General features: G+C 43.4%; 1 protein-coding gene across 1 annotated transcript in view; it reads left to right on the top strand.

Annotated features, from left to right (window-relative positions):
* Nucleotides 1–6,000, top strand: part of LOC132978386 (receptor-type tyrosine-protein phosphatase N2-like) — a 203,926-nt gene that overhangs the window by 4,864 nt on the left and 193,062 nt on the right. The window lies entirely within an intron of this gene.

Here is a 6,000-nt window from a genome sequence, read left to right as displayed (position 1 = left end):
TGCCAGATATGAGAGCAGTTATCAGGTCAAACCAACAGGTGTTACAAGAGAAGTGGTTCAGATAGAAGTGATTGTACCCGACCTAAAAAGCCTCTGCATGTTTCTAATAAGCTCCACGAGCAGAAACGTGCTCAAACTAGGATCAATATTGGAGATGCTTTTGAAAAATGGAGAGAGGTTAGAACACAGAAAGGTTTACAGACCCATGCAGAGCTGGATAAACACTGAAGCTTCAGAGTCCACCACATGGTGACCTGAGTGAGCATGGACTCTAGAGAGGAGGGGGGGGAGACAGCTCTCTATGATGTTTAGAATTTAGACTGCAGTACCCATTTTAAACACTAGGTGTCAGAGTTACATACTGCTCCTTTAAATATTAAATGTAATTTTTTTTTCATAATTAAAGAACCTTTTGGAGTTTGTTTCAGGGATTCATAGTTTAAATGTTATGACCTGATTTTGATATTCTGATATTTTGTAGAAAAAATTCCCGTTTTTGGGTTTTGATCACGGCTAATCTTTGACACATTAAATGTGTTATTTGTTTTATTTGAGGTATTTCCCTTTTAATACTATCATCATGTGCATGTCTCATATACCTGACTTTAATGGCTTTATTGTCATTACATGCATTAAAGACATAGTTTAAATATTATTTCTTTTTCTGTCTCTGTGAGGTCTCTTCAGCTGCTCCAGTGATTTATCTTCTGTTCTTTTGTAAAGCCAAACGTTCCCTCCTGGGATTTAAACAATGCACTGTGCTCGGCTCAGGTCTCCGAATCATTAACCTGTACTGAGAGAAGGTCACTGCTGGTTTTGCTCTTTTGTAACCGTAGCCATGGCAACTCCCATTAACATGTTTGTCATGGTGATTGGTCGGCTGCTCAGGTCGTTCCCCCGTTACACTGCAGACAGAGGCAGGTGTAGGAGAGAGGTTACGTCATCCCAAAATGTTAACTCTGCCTCCTTTTTTTTTTGTTTTGTTTCCATGACAACCTTTTGGTCTTTGTACAGACTCCCTAGACCGGCAGAGGTGAGTGCTGGCCCCCAGTCGGGGAGGGCACCTCACCTTTAAGATGTACCTGCAGACTTTTTTTCCTGTGTTTCTTCATTTTCTCTTGTGTTCTCTTTGCTGATCGATTGTAATATTGCCACCAAAAAATAATTGCATTCTGGTTGTGGGGGGCCATTAGGGTCCATTTGGTAGCGTAGGTAGTGTATATATATAGCTTGCATGTATACGGAGTCTGGGTCTGCTGAAGGGGGCGATGCTGCTTGGGCTGTGATAGCCATGTGGTAAAGTAGGTAAGATATAGAAGCCACTACACCCCCCCTCAGGTGTGTCATCAGTACTGACCCTGCTTCTCCTCCTACCAACCACGCCTACCGCTAAGGACACTGAAGTGAATCCTCCTAACGCATTATCATAACACCTGGCTCTTGCTACCCATTGGTCTACATGGTTAAGTTGTGAGGGGCCAGAGGGGCCACATAGAGAAGGTAGTATCAGCGTTGTAATGACCTGGAGCTTGCATGTACACTAGCCTGGGTCTGTTGAAGGTGGCAACGCTGTTTTGGTTGTGTTGGCGACTAATGGCCATAGGGTAGGTTACGTAACTCATCAGTAGTGTATAGGAGCATGAGCGAGGGGACGTTTCATTTCATTAGGGCTTAAATATCTTGTGTTTATTTCAAACTGGCCTGGGTTGCCTCAAAACAGGTTTAAATCACACGGCAACACAAATTGGAGTCCAAGGCACCCATCATTAAAAAAAAAAAATTGCACACAAATTCCTGTAAACTGTCTGAACTGTACGTATGTAAACTACAAATGTGTTTCAGCGCCAAAATGTTGCCAGTGCAGTCACACAAATAGAAATGGGGGTGTTCTCAGGTGTTCCTGTTGAGGATTAGTCAGGACTCGCAGATTACAAACCTTCACATCATGCTGTGGTGAGCAGCAGCTGTAATGAGCTGGTGCCTCATTTCCCGGTCATTTGTGGACGCATTGACTTTGACATGAATCAATAGATTGATCAAAGTGACCCGAGTGGTTTTGAGAGAAGAATCTGAGAGTGATGAAAAGGCCGTCGCTCGTTCTGTATAGTGCTGCTCTTTTCTTCTTTCCTCCCTGCTTGCTGCAGGGCTGCTGTTCCAGACTGTGATGATTGATATCTCCTCCTGTGTTTGGTGTTTTCTTCTCACCGTGCAGGTGGAATCACATCTGCTCTCTGAACGTTTATCTCTGTGAAATGTGACTGCTCGGCTCTGCAGGGGGTTTACTGCTCAGGAAGCTTTTACAGTAACAGTTTGGATGTTTGTTTTTGACTAAGTCTAATCAATCTATTAATGGACTGTCCACAGGCTGCATAAGTAGCAGATATAGCATCAAGGTATGAAAAGTTAAACCACTGAAGACGGGCCGTTCTGTCTCAAAACGAGCAGGTAAAAACTCTGCAGGTTGCAAACAGAAGTCTCCGATAGAAACCCACAACACAGACCTTCAATTTGTTTGTTGTAACTCAATAAAAAGCTACTTGAATTGTTTTTGGGGGTAAATGGAAAAATCCAGCAGACAGCCAGCATCTGAGAGCTCTGAATACAAAGCACTGTCGCTTCATTTAACCAGAAGGATGGATCAATCAGTGGAAGAGAAGTAGAGAGGAGGAGGAGGATGATGATGATGAGAGGGACGGGATGAAAGGAGGAAGGAGGAGGAGGTGAGCTTACTGCCAATTTTAAAACCGGAGCGTTCAGACACGCCTCCTCATTCAGAAATGGATTTCCCCCGCACGCTCTGCTGCGACAGAATGAAATGATCGAATGTTGCTTTTGCTTCCAAATCCATTCTTCTTCCCCATTCTTCTAAATCATCAGGTGAAATGTTGTTCATCTTGATCTTGTCTCGGCGAGATGACGCCCAAACAAATGGGATTTTTGGCAACTTGGAATGAATGGAAACTTTGGTACAAAATGTCTTTAAAACACACTCTCTTTAAAGGAGATCTATCACACTCACTTTCACCTTTAGTTATGTCAGTCTAGGACACCTGTTGAGTAGTGTTGTGAGATGTGTAGCTCAAATACCTCATTATTTATCTGTTACTGGCATCAGAAAAATCCCTCATTTGAGCCTCCGACTGAAACGCTTCATTTCAGTTACTGTCTCTTTAAGGCCCGCCTCCCGACATGCCCACTCTCCTCCGATTGGCCGGCTCTGTTTGCAGTTGCAGGGACATTTGAGTGAGCTTCCAGGTGGGCGTGTGCTTTGCTCTGATACGTCGACAGAACCTGACTTCAGGTTCTGGCCAAGTTCTCGTAAAGTCTCGTTCAGAGCAGCAGGAAACCACGTCCGGGGATTACGCCAACAACTGTGATCAGCATCATAGATCTCCTTTAATAGACGCCACATAGTCGGCCCAGCAGGATCGCCCTCTCTGATATACCACGGGAGAAACCTGAGAGCGAGTCAGCCGTCAGATTATCTAAAAATAAAACTTACAAAGGCCGGGGGAAAGCTTTTATAAAAAGCCCCCTCAGTTTTCTCTGAGTCTCTGACCGCAGCTTGTTATCAGCTGACGTAAACAAACAAACGGAGATAACATTGTGTGGTGGATGATGAAAGTCTTTTGTTGTAACACGAGACAGACGGCTGTTTTTGTGTTCTCAGTTTGAAAGAAACCAGACGAGGGGCAGAGAGGGCGAGCATGGAGGCAAACATCATTCATGTGTTTGTCATTATTAAAAAAAGGATTGATTTGCTGCTGAACTACTAAATGATACGCATGCAATCAGAGTTTAGAAATGATCACTAGTACTGTTTTCACACTTGCGGAAACTCCTGATATTTGCCTTAGGAGCTGTATGTTTGAACTCAAACAGCTCGGACTTCACCCGGAGTTTCATTAGAGCAGAATGCTGAATGGCCGAGAGAAAATATCTGAAATTGTAGCTGTCACACCTACCAGACAAAAACACTTTCCTGCAGTGTGGTATAATGTTTCCAGGACTGTGAGCTGTTCACTCAGTAGTAGGTGGTTTTGACACAGAGCCTGTCTTGATGGATTTGGGACGTTTTTAAGTGCAGTTCTCTCAGATATAAAAAAACAAACAAACATAAAAACTAAGGCTGTCAAATGATAACAGGTTTTTAATCATGCTTAATCGCTACATTTCTATAGTTAATCGTTATGAATCTAATTTTTACTCGCAAGTTTGAAATTCCATTATGTCTTATTTAAAAGGAACATTTTTAGGCTTATATTTTGAATTGTTGTACTTTCGTCTTAAACTGAAAATGACTTGGTTGTTTGAATTCAACCGTGCTTTTATTTTGAAATACAGTAAGGACCGCCTTGTAGATTAAAGGGTACGATATTTACTTCAGCACAGAAACAGGAAGTGGTTAGTGATCCCAAAGTAAAGTCATACAGCTCAAAGACACGGTAACAAAGATCAATGTGTGATGTCATAAGGTCAATGTGTGATGTCATAAGGTCAATGTGTGATGTCATAAGGTCAATATGTGATGTCAGAAGGTGGATATTACTTTGGACTCGTCAGCTGAGCTGTCTGAGAGTTTGTTAAAGTGAAATGAGACGTTCAAAGATGCAGCAGTGTCACTGAGACTACAGGGAGACACTGAGGATGACTATCTACGGTGAGCCTGGAGGAACAAAATAACATGAGATTAAAAACAGTTCATGCATACATTACATTATCTACAAAGACCCAACATGAAACATGAAGGTTCTGGTTCTGCTCAACGTTTCTGCCTCTTAAAGGACGTTTTGTCTTGCCACTGTAACTTTGTTGATATACAAATAAAGATTGATTGAGATGTTGTACTATTGGATTTTCTTGAAAGGTGACACCAGTCTGCGTCTGGAAAGTTTTTACATGACCTATTAAATGGCTGACTTTGTTTCTCAAGGTGACCGCTCTCAGGTTCAATAATTGGCCTTCTCCCACAGTAGCCGCTTCTGTCTGATACAAACAGACAGATGGCATCCTGGGAAATGTAGTGCCTTTTTTGTTGTCTGTGAGCGCAGATTGTTACGGCCCTGCCAGGAGGCATTAAAGGCCGCATAGCCAGGACGCTGCTCTTTGCTCACAGGGTGAAGCTGATTGAAATTCCCTTCCTCCCGCTTCGCCTGCTTTGGCGGCGGTCCACGGTGGCAACACCGCAACCTATTTCACACTCTGCTGGTGAGGAGTGATGAAACCAGACAGCAAAAAGACGGACTGGTTGTGAAAGTAGCACACAGAGCCGTCTTCTGTATCCTCCACTTCTAAGTGTCTGGACTAGTCTCTTATCTGGATTCTGGCTTCTTACCTCTTAACTCATGTCTTATTTGACCCTTTAGACTTTTTGCAACACTCTCCACATCGGCACCAATAACTTGTAGACTTGTGGCGTTTCTTCTGATAAGGTGGAGACCTTGTAACTGTGTGTATGAGTGGAGCATGGAGGCTGCCTCGGATCTCCTGCATGCCGGCGGTGTGTTCTGACCAGCTGATCTGAGGTTACTATTAAGACCCCGTTTCCACCAAGTGGTCCGGTTCAGTTTGGTTTTGGTACTGTACACATCTATTGACGTTTCCAGGGTCATAAGTTGGGAATGGTACCAAAAATAACTGACCTGTACCGTCCTACTTTTTTGGTTCCATTCTGTTGGGGTGCCAAGCGTACCGATCCGACCCTAAAGGGTGGAGCTAGACACACTGCGGTCCATTGATTGGTCGAAAGGATCTTTACTTCCCGTGCGACAGCGGCAACACATATTCAGATATCCCATGGATTTGGAAAGAGATTTTTGGTTTTTTGCGACTACTGTCAGCGCGTAGCTCCGCCCTCATCGGCAACCTCGGAGATGCAGGCCTTCCTAGTAGTCATTGATTTTTGGAGTGTAGAGCCGCTACTCCTTCTCATCTGCTGACATCTGCAAAATGTTTAATGTCAAGATATTTGACATAGGTTAAATATTTGTCCTTTTGTAT

Source organism: Labrus mixtus, chromosome 8 (genome assembly GCF_963584025.1).
Source record: "Labrus mixtus chromosome 8, fLabMix1.1, whole genome shotgun sequence".
Classification (NCBI taxonomy): Eukaryota; Metazoa; Chordata; class Actinopteri; order Labriformes; family Labridae; genus Labrus; species Labrus mixtus.
The sequence above is the reverse complement of the archived record's forward strand: the minus strand, read 5'-3'. Positions and strand labels throughout refer to the sequence as shown.